A 15,202-nucleotide genomic window follows, 5' to 3' on the forward strand; every position below is an offset into this window, starting at 1 on the left:
TAATAACTTATATTTCTCTAAGTGCATGTTTACCTGATCCTGTATTATGGCTTCAATCAGTTTTCTGCTGACAGCCTGTTGTTTCCTGGGTTATTCTTTTGTCCTTTTTCTAAACAATGGTATCAGATTTGTGATACTCCAATCCGCTGAGACTAATCCTGTGTTCTGTAAGGCCTGTAAAATTTCTGTCAACGGCTCCATCATTTGCTCTATTACCTCTCCCAGAAATCTAGGATGTATTCCATTCGGGCCTGGCAACTTCTAGAGTATTGCCAGCTTTTTTAGCATCTCTTCTCTATCTTTTACTATACTACTCTGTTGCTCAACACCCACTTTTTCGACTAAGCCACTGTCACAATTTTATAATATGATAAAGACAGAAGCAAAGTCCTCACTTAGTACCTCTGCCATGCTCTTTGCTCCCATAAGCAACTCAACCGGCTTATTCCTAATGGGTGCCACTCTATCCCTTGCTGATCTTTTAACCTTAATATGTTTGAAGAATATTTTGTTGCTTGTTTTAGTGTAGCCTGCCATCTTTTATCATTCTTCTGTTTAGCCTTCCTCATTCTAGCATTAGCCTTTCTCCTTTTCTTGATTTCTATTGCAATTATTATTCCGGTATGCATCATGTGCCTCCTTTTCCTTCTTTTTTATTTAACCAATATGCTTAGTCCTCCAGGGTACTCTAGTTTTACATACCCCATATTGGCTTCTCGTGGGTATGTACATAGCTTGCACCTTATTCATCTCTCTTTTGAAATTCTGACATTTTTCATCCACTGTTTCTTCCATCCTACATGTGTTTCCAATCAACCTGCTCCAATTCACCTTTTAGACTCCTAAATTCGGCCCTTTCCCAGACTAGAATCTTAAACATTTGTTTTTATCTTTTAACATTGAACCTTATCTTTATATTATGATCGCTATTTCCCAAATGCTCCCCGACTCTGACTTTCTCCACTCGGTCTGCCCCATTTCCTAGGATCAGATCTAGCACATGTCCCTCCCTGTTTGGCTGGAAATGAACTATTCCAGAAAGTTCTCCTTCACATATTGCAGGAATTTCTCCCCTTCTGTGTCCCACACTACCTTTTTCCCAGTCTCACCTAGAGTAATTGACATCACTAATTATCACAACACTACTTGTCCTGCATATTTCCATAATCTGCTACAAATGATCTCTTCTACTTCCTCCCCACTATTTAGAGGTCTGTAATAAATACGTAACAAGGTTGCCACTCCCCTCCTGTTCCTTGTCTACAACCGTATAGATTCTGATTCATGAACTGCAATGATGGTATCTTTGACCAAGATTGCCATACCTCCTCCCTTTTTACCCACCCTGTTCCTATTTAAAAGCCTTGTAACCCGGAACATTAAATATCCAGTCCTGTTCTTGCTTGAACCACATATCTGTCAATGCTGCCATGTCATGTACCCCCAGAGTAATTTCTGCTTCTAATTCCCCAATGTTGTTCTCAAAACTCCATTTTCTCATTGGAAAGTGTTCTATGTTCTATGTTCAACACTCAAATCTTCCCTCACTTCTTTTTTCCTTTTCTCCATCTTTTCTCTTTTACCCCCTCTGGTACTTCCAAAACTAGGCCCATCAGTCAAATGCCCTTCAAACCCACTGTGTTACAAATTTAGATCCTGTCCCACTACATTATTTATTGCCTTGTCCAATTGCTGCTCAGATGAAGCTTACCTATCAATGTTATCAGCCTCAAACCGGCTTCTCCTTACACACGCTGTGACAAGCATTTTACCTCAACATTATGCAAAACAATCACAGGCATGCTCCCCTCTCATTTGCAGGACAATGTGCTGCAGTACATAAGGTGCATTGCAGGACCAACAGGAATATAGATGTCTGCATTACTTCTGCCTTTCATTGGAGAATAGGTCTCTGTGTGAATTGGCTGGCTACGATGAGGCCCATAAGATTCATTGTTGCTGAGGACATTGAGGATAACAATGCATTCCTGCCTGTGCTCTTTCTCTATTCCTAGCAAACCCTTCTTGGACAATAGGAATGTGTACATCTTGTTCTCCACCCCTCTCAAATCACCATTTTTTGTTCTGAAGTGGTTGGCATGGTGAATCAATGGTGCCTCATAGCCACAGGGATCCAGATTTGAATTGAGTCTTGAATGACTATGCCTGTGAGGAGTTTGCACATTATCCAGATGTCTGCATGGATTTCCTTCAGTTTCCTCCCACAGTCCAAAGATGTGCAAGTCAGGTGGATTGGCCATGCTGAATTGCTCATAGTGTCCAGAGATGTGCAGGTGGATTGGCCATGGGATATACGGGGCTTTGGGGATAGGGTGGGATACCTTCTGAAGGGTCGGTGTGGACTTGGTGGGCTGAATGGTCTGTTTCCACACTGTGGAGATTCTATGATATTATGACTGTCTACTTTCGGATACCTAGCCAAGGCAGTCCCAGGGCAGAAACAACACAGAGCATAGTGCCACTTGATCTGATACTCCCAACTACCATTTCAGATGCTAGTGCTTTACTTACATTAAAGGCTAGCATTGAATTGAGACCGGTGTATGATTACCCATACAGACACAACTGGACTCCCTGGGCCAGGGATAGTTTGTTTGTCAGCTTACTTTACAGCTAACTCAAGAAAAATAGTACAGAGTGCTGAAGGACATGCCCACCTGAGCTGGGTACTCTGAATGGCCTGCCAGGCAACCTCTTGTCATTAGATAACAAGGTGTAGAGCTGGATGAACACAGCAGGCCAAGTGGCATCAGAGGAACAGGAAAGCTGACAATTCTGATCAAGACCCTTCTTCCAAAATGGGGGAGGGGAAGGGGATTCTAAAATAAATAGGGAGAGAGGAGAAGGCGGATAGAAGATGGATAGAGGAGCAGATAGGTGGAGAGGAGGCAGGCAGGTCAAGGCGGCAGGGTTGGAGGTAGTAAAGGTGAATGTAGGTGGGGAATTAGGGAGGGGATAAGATGGTCCAGGGAGGACAGACAGGTCAAGGGGGTGGGATGAGGTTAATAGGTAGGAGATGGGGTGGGGCTTGAGGTGGGAGGCGGGGGCGAGCTGGGCTGGTTTTGGGATGCGGTTGGGGAAGGGGAGATTTTGAAGCTTGTGAAGTCCACATTGGGCTGCAGGGTTCCCAAGCGAAATATGAGATGCTGTTGCTGCAACCTATGGGTGGCGTCATTGTGGCACTGCAGGAGGCCCAAGATGGACATGTCATCCAAGGAGTGGGAGGGGAAGTTGAAATGGGTCATGACTGGGAGGTCTAGTTGTTTGTTGCAAACCAAGCGTAGGTGTTCCACAAAGCTGTCCCCAAGCCTCCGCTTGGTTACCCCGATGTAGAGGAGGCCACAATGGGAAGAGTGGATACGGTATAACACATTAGTAGATGTGCAGGTCAACATCTGTCTGATGTGGAAGGTCTTCTTAGGGCCTGGGATCGGCGTGAGGGGGAGGTGTGGGGGTAGTTGTAGCACTTGCTCTGGTTGCAGGGAAAAATGCCAGGGGTGGTGGGTCTGAAGGGGAGTGGGGAGCGGACAAGGGAGTCACGGAGAGAGTGGTCCCTCCAGAAAGTAGATAAGGGTGGTAAGGGAAAAATGTCTTTGGTGGTGGGGTCGGATTGCAGCCTCTTGTCATTGTCTGGCATGAGCCTACCCCCAAGCTTACGGAGCTTGCCTTCTCTCCAGCTGCTGATCCATCTCCCTGTCGTGCTGTACACCAATAGGCATTACCAGTGCTCCCATTGTACCTGTTCCAGGCACTGTGTAGACGGGGTGCCTTTGCTTACTCAGCCTTTCCTGCGAGAATGAAACATTGCTCTGAAGAAAGCACGAGAACGCCTGTAAAAATACTCAAGCAAACTTTCCAATCCACTGCAACAAAATATGCTTCAAAATTTAATGCCCTGTAATCAGAGTAATTGGCCCTTCAAACGTGTAGTTTCACACTCAAGAACAGATGATACCCTCATATTTAATGCCTAAATTTCTGTTCCTGCTTTCACATCAGCCATTTTTGACTGAGATAGTAGGAACTGCAGACTTTTCTGAAGAAGGGTCTAGTCCCAAAACGCCAGCCTTTCTGCTCTTCTGATGCTGCTTGGCCTGCTGTATTCATCCAGCTCTACACCTTGTTATCTCAGCCATTTTTGACTGTCTGGTGTCAGGAGAGTGCCAAATCAATGCTTTCCTGTTCAAACACTTGTATGCACTCATATCCTGGCAGAATATTGTGAGGGAAGTAGAGACAGGTAGCCACAGCACAGTTAGAAATGGCATTACACTGTTGAATTTCGTGTCACATGTGTTTCCACCATTCATTTCATGACAGCAGAAGTCCTGGATATTCAGAAGCACTTTACAAAGTTTTGAAATGTAGTCAGTTATAATGTAGGAATTGTAAAGCTGACTTCCTGCACAGAAAGTTCCCTCAGACAATGACAGTGGCCAGATCACATCTTTTTATGATTTTTGTTAGAGGAAAAACATTAGTCAGAAAACTGAGGCAAACTCCTTGACTTTGCCTTGAGATTGTTCCAAGATTCTTTTACACACACCTGAGAGCCAATTCAGGGCATGAGCTTGTAAATGATATCAGAACTGGATAGTCTGGATAATGTTTAAAAAATGAAAACCCCAACTTCAGAGAATAAACCAGTTACAGGTATTTAATTAAGTGAACACATCTTATTACATGTTTGCAATCTACTTGATGGTATATGCCAATGCAAATTCCCATTGACTTGTTGTTTATTTCCAGCATTTTTGGTTTTTATTTACAGTCTCCAGTATCCTGGCTTTGTTTCTACATGTGGCACAAATACTAACAAGGGTTTGGCTTCTGCAGTTGAAAGGGTTAAATATCACCCGTGCTGTTGTGCTTGATGATTAGTTCTGACTTGCTCAGACAGAGGGATGAGGGGAACAGGCAGGGGGTAGAGCTCAGCGGGATTCCAATAAACCTCTCCTTTTCTCCAAATGACACTGACGGATGTGCCACCCTCAATGTTCCTCACACTGAATCTAGTATTGGCAAGATCTTCATAAAAGCAAGATTAATGGTTAAAATGGGCCTTCAGGAGACTAATCCCAGCAGATTGCATGTCTGGGACTATTCACATCAAACTGTTGGGCAGATATCATTTATTCTCCCTATGAAAAGGGGAATAGGAGAGACTGACAGCTACTGACAGGAGGGTCAGATCTTCAATCCTCCGTGACTGTTGAGAGATGTTAGACAGAAAATGAAAGTAGAATGAGAGTCTAGTTTGATTACAGATATCCTGTTGTCAGGATCCATTTTAGTTGAAGAAAGCTGCTTGAAGACGATGAATCCGATTCGATGTGGCTCACGAGCTTGAATGACACTCTGTTTCCTGGTTATTGTCTGGGACTTTGTGTCGTATCCACAGACACTGGGGAAAGCACTGATGGTTTTATAACAGCCTTGCCTCTGCCGAGTGCTTCTTTAAACTAGTCGGGCTGAATAGCTGTCTAAATTATTTTCCACTGTCCGGCTCTTTGATCTATCAGACTATCAGACAGGGCTGGGGACTACAGGCAATCTGATAAGCAGTCATGATAAGATGGGAATTGGTAATAAACAACGCATTCAGCATGAAAGGTGGTGGGAACTCATTAAAGTGGGCAAATCTGCTAAACACCTAATAACTATAGACCGAGTCTTAACCCAATCATTAGCTTTAATCTACAACTGGCGTTAGAGGCAGATATTTAGTGTAGCTATTTATGACATTGCAAAGTGTATTAGTTGAATGACATGACATCGAATGGTTGTTTCAATGCCAAAACTGTTCTTTTCCCGGAACAAAAAATGTTTATGCTTTTTTGCCATCTTGTATTTCTGACTGATGCCATCTTTGCCAAAATGCTCCTTTCTGTGGGATGATATGGGATGTGCTGGACATTATTCCTCTTTCGTACCTTTTTAGCATTATTTTTCTGTGAGATTTTAGTTAGTCCAATAAATGTAAGTATGGCTGGGCCCATCAGTCCTCCAGTATCTACAATGCGCTACATGTGGGAACTCCAGGCTGTCTCTTATTTTCTTGACAACCACAATTTCAAGAAGTGCTGGAGGAGTTTGAGTTCTGGTTTCGGAACTTGAGCAGAAGCTGGTCTCATTACAGCAAACCAGTAAGTGTGAGAATGTCATGGCTAGGATGTTTATGGATGCTCAAGAATGTGCAGGCATATAGGGAATAGGTGACCACCAAGCAATCAAGGAGGAGCAGGCAGATCGTGAAGAGTACCGAGAGTGCATCTTGCTAGTATTCAGTTCCTCCGGCGAGCAAAGGCAGAATCAAATCCATCGTAATATGGGTCTACCAGTTGTACAGGAGGGAAATTGGGAAATCAACAGTAATAGGGAACCTTTCATAAGGGGAATAGACAGACAAATGACTGTGGCTATTGGTGTGAATCCAGGATAGTCTGTTGTCTCCTAACCCACTACAGTGCTCTGTAGCCAACCAGGAGACAACAGACTATCCTGGATTCACACTAATGACCAAAGTCATTTGTTTGTTTACTCCCCTTACTATAGATTCTCTGTTGGCTACACAGCACTCTGATGGGATAGACTTAGGGTTAGGGAAATGATTAGGATTAGGTTTAGTGTAAGGGTTAGGGACAGAGTTAGGGTAAGTGTTAGGGTTACGTTTAGGCTATCAGTTAGGTTAGGATTAGGGTTAGGGTAAGGGTTAGTGTTAGGGTCAGGTCAGGGTTAGGGTTAGAGTAGGGGTCAGGGTTAGGGTTACAGTTAAGGTAAGAATTAGGCTTAGGGTTTAAGTTAGCATTAGGGTAAGAGTGTTATTGTTACAGTTACTATTACACTCACAGTTAGGGTAAGGATTAGGTTAAGGGTTAGAGTTAGGATTAGGGTTAGCCTTAAGGTTATCGTTAGTGTTATGGTTTGGGTTCGGGTTAAGGTTAGGATTAGATTTAGGATTAGGGTTAGGGTTTGGGTAAGGGTCAGGCTTAGGGTAAGGTTTAGGGTTAGTGTTAAGGTTAGGGTTAGGGTTTGGGTTAGGGTTTAGAGTAATAATCTGGGTTAGGATTAGGGGGTAGGGTAAGGGTTAGGTTTTAGGTTAAGGTTGGTGTAAGGGTAAGCATTATGGTTACAGTAACCATTACAGTTATGGTTATGGTGTGAGTTATGGTTAGGATTAGGGTCAGTGTAAAGGTTAGGATTAGGTTATGGGTAATGATTATCATGAACTTCCAGTGGTGATTGAAAGAAGATGAGATTCTTGACACATATTTTCTTCAGCCGGTAAAGAGACTAACAAGAAATAAAGGTAGCAATCTTCCCAGTTGCCATATGCTGCAAGTGTAAAAAAATACACAATGGAGCAGGTAATTGCCTGGATGGAGAGTTGGTGCAGAATAGAAAACTTAGATTCCTAAAATGTGGTGCGTGATTTTAGTGGGACTGGATGGAAACTGTTCAGGCCAGGCAGGTTGTAATTTATCAGAAGTGAGGTCAATCTCCTGATACAATGGTTTGCTAACACTGTTGGGGAGCTTTTAAAGTAAATTGGAATAGGTTTGGGGTCAGACATGGAGCATCAGAATAGGGAAACAAGCTAAATGAAAGATTAAATAAAAACTTAAAGAATGCTTGAAATCAGGAAAAAAAGTGGAAATTGCTAGAAAGGCTGAACAGGTCTGGCAGCATCTGTGACGAGAAATTAGAGTTAACACTTTGGGCCCAGTGGCCCTTTCAAAACATAAACGATTGAGATGGACAGGTGGAATTGAAGAAAGCAATAACAAGGTCATTGTTTTTTTTTCCATTTCTTCAGGGAAATTGACATCACTGGATTGCCAATCACAAATTACTCTTGAGAAGATGATGGCGAGCTGCCTTCTTGAACTGCTGCAGTCCATATGATATGGTTACACCCACAGTGCTGTTAGGGGAGAGAGTTCCTGGTTTTAGATCCAGAAAAAAGTAAAGAAACAGTGATATATATCCAAGTCAGGATGATCAGTGCCTTCGAGGAAGACTTGCAGTGGTGGTGTTCCAGCACAATTGCAGCCACTTTCCTACTAGGTGATATCAAAAGGCGTGCTTCAGAAGCCTTTGTGAATTGCTGTTGTGCATTTTGCAGATGGTATGCACAGCCACTAATGAGCTTCGGTGGTGGAAGGAGTGAATGTTTGTTAAAATGGTACTAATCAAGTAGATTGTTTTGTTCAGCATGCTGTCAAGCTTTTTGAGTGTTGTTAGAGCTGTGCTCATCTGTCAAGTAGGGAGTATTCTGATTTGTGCCATGTAGATGGTGGATAGGCTTTGGGGAATCAGGAGGTGAGTCACACGCTGAAGTATTCCCTGTCTCTGACCTGTTCTTGTATCTGATTATGACGAAATGCAATGAAGTAAAATTAATCATTTATGTGATTGTGAAGATCATGGGAAATAAAGTTGGTGAGCTACTGATACAAATAGGCAAATACAAATATAACATAATTTGGAATAACAGAGAATTCACTTTGAAATGCATTAAATATTCCTGGATGCAAAAAAAGAGAAGTAGAAAAGGAGGAGCAATGACTATTGTTGATTAAAGAAACTATTACAATGATGGAATGGGGCTGACCTAGAGAAGACAAGACAGAATTTGTTTGGTTTAAGTAAAGAAATATTTGATGTGCCATTACTCTACTGGATGTATTCTACAGATGACCAACTCACAGGAAAGATATACAGGAATAAGTTTGCAAAGAAATTGCAGACAATTCTAAATTAATGATAATGGGAAACTTTCATTATTCTGGTATTGATTAGAAGAACGATAGTGTAAAGGATGGAGTGAGGAAGTTATTGAAGTGCATTCAGGAGATTTTCACTGACTGGTATTTTCTTGGCCCAATGAGGAAACAGCCAGTGCTGAATCTGACTTTGGAGAATGAGATGGGTGAATTTGAACAAGTATCCATGAGGAAACATTTAGGGAACACTTATTAAAGTACAAAAGCATTTAGGTTCTTTGTGGAAAAGGACCGGAAACAATCTAGACAAGAAATAATTTATTGTAAGGTGACAAATTTCAATTGGTCCATTCCTGGTAAATTAGGGCTAAAGGTGGGCAGGCAATGTGGTAGAAAGAGAAGGATTCAGGTACAGTCAAAGTGCATTTCCATAAGGGGTAAAGTTATGGCAAACAAAGCCAAGGGTTTCTGGATGGTGAATAATACAATGTTAAGATGAAAAAGAGAAAGGGAGTCTATGTACTACCTGAGAGAATGATTCAGTTTCACTTTGCAGGAAAACCATTGGTTTCTTTCCAGAATTGAAGCTTCCAAGATATATCGGTCAGAGGTAGGTGTTTAGCTAAGTCAAAATTGCTTACTGTTCTGTTATAGCTAATGGTGATTCAGATAAGCCATCAGTTGCAGTCATCGAAAGGGGTTTTCAGAGGAGTTAGTCAGCTAATTTCATAAGAAACCATTGTGTTTTGTAGCAGATAAGTCAAGCAATAATGGCGTTTGATAGTCTCCTTTGTTCGGAACTGGCTGATGTAGACATCTTGTCGACTATTCCCCTGAATTAGCTTGAATATTTGTGTAAGGAATATCACATTCCATGAGGTAATGAGCTTGCTTGTGATCTGGTAATCGCTGGCAATTTCTAGAAGTAATCAATTTGCTCATTCTGTTCTGTTAGCAGCTATTTTAAAAATCCAGCAATAGTAAATTTTAGAGAGAATTAACCAACATAAGGCAGCTGTTTAAACAAAATGATTTAGGATCTCCCTCTTCCTCCTCTCTGGGCAAAACAAATACTACTCAGCATGACCCTGTAGCTGCCTGAGATATGGCTGTTCTATTTACTTGTCATTTCAACAGGAGATACTAAAGATTATTAGACACATCCAACCTGGCAGGTAGTGAGAAACAACCCAGTTGGCTAGAGGGAGCCCGTAGACTAATGGATTGGATAATATTAGCCGAAGTCTAAATTTTAAACACTGAAATAATGCAACCTGAACTGTCTTCCCTGTACAGTTATGACTTGAATGGTGCCACAAGAGTTACTCACACTTATCCCAGTTCTTTATGCAAAGGAGCACTGGCTTTGTTTTTGTTATACTTCCCATTGTTATATTGCTGGAGTTTTCAACATAGGTTATCCAATATATCAAAATACACAGAATTTAACATAATTACTTTAGGATATAACACAGGCCATTTGGTCCAGCTGACCCAGGCCAGCATTTATGTTCCACATGAACTCCCATCCAACCTTATTCGTATAACTCTATCAGTACTCATTTACCTATTCTCCCAAATTCAGACTATAACTTCTCATTCTATTTTTCCTATTTGTGGCTCCTCAGTGCCAAAAAGTGACTTCTTCAGAATGAAACGTGGTGTCTTCAAGAAGGCTTTGTGGAGGTATGCAAAGCTATCAAAATAAACCAGATGCTGAAAATTTTAAAAACAGAAATTGCTGGAAAATATCAGTAATATCTGTGGAGACAGAAGACTCAAAACAGACTGTTTCTCTCCTCGCAGATGCTACCAGACCTGCTGGGTTTCTCCAGCATTCTCTATATTTATTATGTAAGTTATGCTTACTGGGATAGAGAATGTAATCTTCCTGTGACCAAGATAGGTGCAGAAGAGACTGCCAGGTCCAAGGTGCGAAAGGCAAGTTTGAGGCAAATAGTGGCAAGTATTTGTTTTACCCAGAAAATAAGTCGCAATTAAAGACAGATTTTTGGCCACAATACACAAGTTGAATTCATTCAACATGCAACTGAAAGGTTGTTAAATTATTATTTAGAAAGGATAACACTACGTGGGAAAATTCAAACTGGAGAGGATGCGCAGCTGTGATAAACAGATCTTGGCATATTGGTGATTTGATAGCAGATTTAGCAAATGATTTTTTTTACTGCATTAGGAGAATGGTTTGTGGTTTGGTTCCACTATAAACATTAACTGGACTTTCAGGGAACATGTAGCCTGTTCTGAATTAGGGCATTGCAGCTGTGCGACGAGTGTCTAAATTCTGACTCCAGTAGGATTCTTCAAATTTCTTTTACTTAGTCGCTTCAAGGTAAGTCATATTGTCCCTTTGAGAGGCTATTGCATTCTCCTGCTTAGATTCTTGCATATGGCTGCTGATGTCGCTGCTATATACATCACTATCTTGTTACCACAACCATTAACCCATTACTCCACAAGGAGATTAAATATTAAATCTACATATTCCACATTGAGGTGATGTCGAAAAGTACATGAAGGAGAAAGCAAATTAGGATGCATTGACAGGGTGAGGTAAAGTAAGATGAGAGAGAAGGCTCATATGTAACACTCAAGGCACTTAAAATGTTCAGGTCATGTGACCTGTTTCTGCCCTTTTTCCTCCATTTTATTATATCTTATAATGAACAAAAGTTGTGAAACGCATGTTGAATTTGTAATCTGCATAATTTTCAACAACCATTAAACAGGTGCTAATGTGGTTGCATTCAATCTTCTGAGTGGCAAAGTCCAAAATAGATTGGACTTCAGATTTCAGTGTCACCCGACACTGCCTTTGGGAGGCTTTTATGGTTTTATGGCCCGCCTCCTGACTTGATGAGTACCTCATTGAAAGTTCACTTGGGGGTTTGGTGAATGCCCCTAATTAACCTCAACATGCACAATTGGTGAACTCTGAGGGGTGGCTGCATAAAGGAATCACTGCCTCTTTCAGAATCACCTCCACCTTTTCAGATGAGCAATATTTTGCTCAAAAAATACAGAAGATCAGAAAACCTGTGACGTAAATCTGAAGCGCTGCCTGCACAAATCAGCAAACTGATTATGACAGGGATAACACAGTGTGGAGCAGGAGGAACACAGCAGGCCAGGCATCATCACAGGAGCAGGAAAGCTGATGTTTCTGGTCAGGACCCTTCTTCAGAAATCCGGCATAGGCAGGTCTTACTGTCTCTGATTATGACAGGAGTAGTTTATAGTGTAGTCAATTCAGATGAAAACAGTCATTTGACACATTCTAAGCTCTCCTCCATATACAACAATTCTGCCTGTTTCATCGAGTATTAAACAAGTACTGTTGTAGTTGCATTCACATTTAGGTATAAAGTGTCCATACCAAAGCTACCACAGGGACCAGTAGAAAATCACCTGTCTGTTGCCCATGTGCAGCCAACAAGTTACCTGAGATTTTGGAAATTTACTGCAATTGGTGTCTTACTTCTAATTCTTCATTAGTCCGCATTCCCTATTTTAGGTGCACTTTCTCTTTAGGCATGAGGACATATACATATATACAGATAGTCTTTGTTTTGCATTGCCCTACTTCTTTCATTTGAACATTATTTTATCTTTACGGCCTGCTGTTTCTTGATTTACATTGACACCCTGGTTTAACATCTCAGGTTACCTTACACGCCCAAGCAAACTTCTACCCATCCCACTCCATGAGCCTAGCCTCGCCATATTGCTTCTCCCTGGCCTTTTCTCATGACATTTCCTCTCCCCTGATCTTCCCTTCCACTGGTCTTACCCAGGCTGCTTTCTTCATCATTGGAGCTGCTCCTTTCTCCTGACTGCAGTTCTGGACGCAAACTGAAGGCTCCATCCAAAGACAGCAGTTGGCTGGCGCAGATAGCAGTGGGACTGGGCAGCTTGCTGCAATGACCAACTTTTGCTACTTGAGTACATAAGCTACAAAGTGTACTTTCTTTAATAAGTATTGTACAGGCAGTATACCTTACTGTGTTTCTTATATTTCAAGTTCTTTTTGGTAGGAAAGCACAATGATGTATATTTGAGGTACAGAGGTAAGAAAGTGTTTAAAGGAACCTAAGTCCAGATTTAACATTGATTCCTATGAGAACCCATGATTCAATTAAAGTAGTTTCACTTAAAATAGGAACGGAATTCCAGGAATGGAAGCACAATTTTTAGTGAGCAATACCTGAATGTAAACTCATATGATATAGTCTCACTTTCCATTGAGATCTGCATTGATATTGAATTGAACTCAAAGTCTTCATCATATGAGTAACTGCTGTAAGGAAATAAGAATAGAACTCAAAGATATTGAATGAAAGTGATCTATTAAAAATATTACAAATGTTAAAAATATACCTTTTGTTGTAAAATTTACCGAGTTGTACATAGAGATTTTTTTCCCTTTCCTGGCTGGTATCTTTAGTAATTTTCTCACATTAAGAACCACAGTGAATGATTGTTTGATTCTCAATCTGTAAACAGTCTCTGCAGACTATTTTGTTTGATATAGCCATGCTGAATACTTCACCAATAATTCCAGAAATAGCAGTAGCTGTGTTTTCCATTAGACACAGCTCCTTCTGATAGACACCATGAACGATTCTCCCTTAATATCTGCATATTACCTCTGCAATTTGAGCCAATTTATTATTAAGAGGTGAATATAGAAATGTGAGTTGGTGATATAATTATTGCAATTTGTCTTTTACTGTACGGGTTTGTTTTGTCTTGTTTGAAATGATTTTATTAGTGTTTGAATGTCTCAGTTCTTCCCATTTTTATTTAATTAAACTTTCTCTGTTTTGAAAAGAGGAAGTTTGTGCCTAGTCCGGATTGATACTTAACTGTTATTTGTTTGAAAAAGGAGCAAACATGCAAATATCTGAAAGTTAGGATGGTTGAATTTCGAAATGATGGTGCTAACATCATTAACATCAATACCGCTTCATAAGGAGTCAGTGTTCATTGAGATTACACTGAAAATAGTGATCGACCCTTGACTCCCAACTTGTGTCACAATGCAAGAGGAGAGAGAATAACATGATGGATTGTTTATAAGCTAGTGCAAATAAAACCCTGAATTCTACACAAGGAGCCATTGAACAAGATTTAAATGCAACAGCTGGTTGCCAACAGAATACGAGCATAGTGTCCATAACAAAAGCAGTGGTGGAGCACTCCAGCTTAGCAAAGATAAATTGAGAATGCATTTTCTGGAGATATTGAGCTGGTTATAAGGTTTGGCACTTTTTGTTCGAAATAATCAGCTCCTCGATTCTTGACAGTCTTACAGTGATAATAAAAACAATCTTCCCAAAGCCTTGTGGGGGTGGCAGTGGATTAATATCAAGAGCTGTCATAATGAAAAATGAAATTAATGTTGATTAGCAGGATTTGATTGGCAGGAATGTATTAAAATTGTTTCTAATCAACAGAAAATGGTGTTCAATTGCATTTGATGGGTAGGGGACAATTTAATATTGTGTTTAATTGGCAGGGTATGGTTTAATATTGCTTTTGATCAATAGGGAGGATGTAAACTTGTCCTCCCCTTGTGCCTCATCCAATGTTGCAGATGAATTGCATGAAAATTTGGTACCTCCAGAGGAGGCACATATTGTAGGCACATTCTTGGAATATCGACATTCAGCATGCAAGCCATAGTAAAGGAAATGATAGCTAGACATCGGTATTTATATTTTTAGTTTCCTACTGCCTTACACAAAAACATGCTAATTTTCCATTTTAGTGACTCAATTTTGGGCTGAATGCAAAAGACAGATACAATTTTTTTTTGTTTATGGAGTGTGGGCTGTGCGAGCATTTTTCTCCCATCCCTAATTTCCCCTGAAATGAGTGGCTTGCTAGGCCCATTTCAGAGAGCAGTTAAGAGTTAACCACATTGCCATTTGTCTGGAGTCACGTGTAGGCCAGACAGGTGAAGAAGACAAAGTTCCTTGCTACCCTAAAGGGCATTGGCGAAGCAGACCATTTTTTTTTACATCAATTGTTACATGGTTGCCATTAGGCTAGCATTTCATTCTGGATTTTTATTAAATTCAAATTTCACCATATGCCTTGGTGGGACTGATACCCATGTCCAGAGCTTTAACCGAGGTCTCTAGATTGCTCATCATTGTGACATTCCACTGTACCAAGACCTTCTAAATGCCATCACCTCCTGTCCCCAAATGCTAAGAACCTAAAAGCCTGATTCCACTGAGACTTAGGATGTACAAAGTATATTATGAATGGTAGATATCTGCAGGAAGGATACAGACTGGGCAAGGGATACCACAATGACACTGATGAAAAGCTAAGTCATATCCTGTTCTCAGTCTATTTCTGGTACCAACAGGAAACCTCTAATGGGAGAGGGTGATTGAGAAGGGAGAGTCAAACCATAAGTTTTT

The sequence above is a fragment of the Stegostoma tigrinum genome, chromosome 31, assembly GCF_030684315.1.
Source record: "Stegostoma tigrinum isolate sSteTig4 chromosome 31, sSteTig4.hap1, whole genome shotgun sequence".
Lineage (NCBI taxonomy): Eukaryota > Metazoa > Chordata > Chondrichthyes > Orectolobiformes > Stegostomatidae > Stegostoma > Stegostoma tigrinum.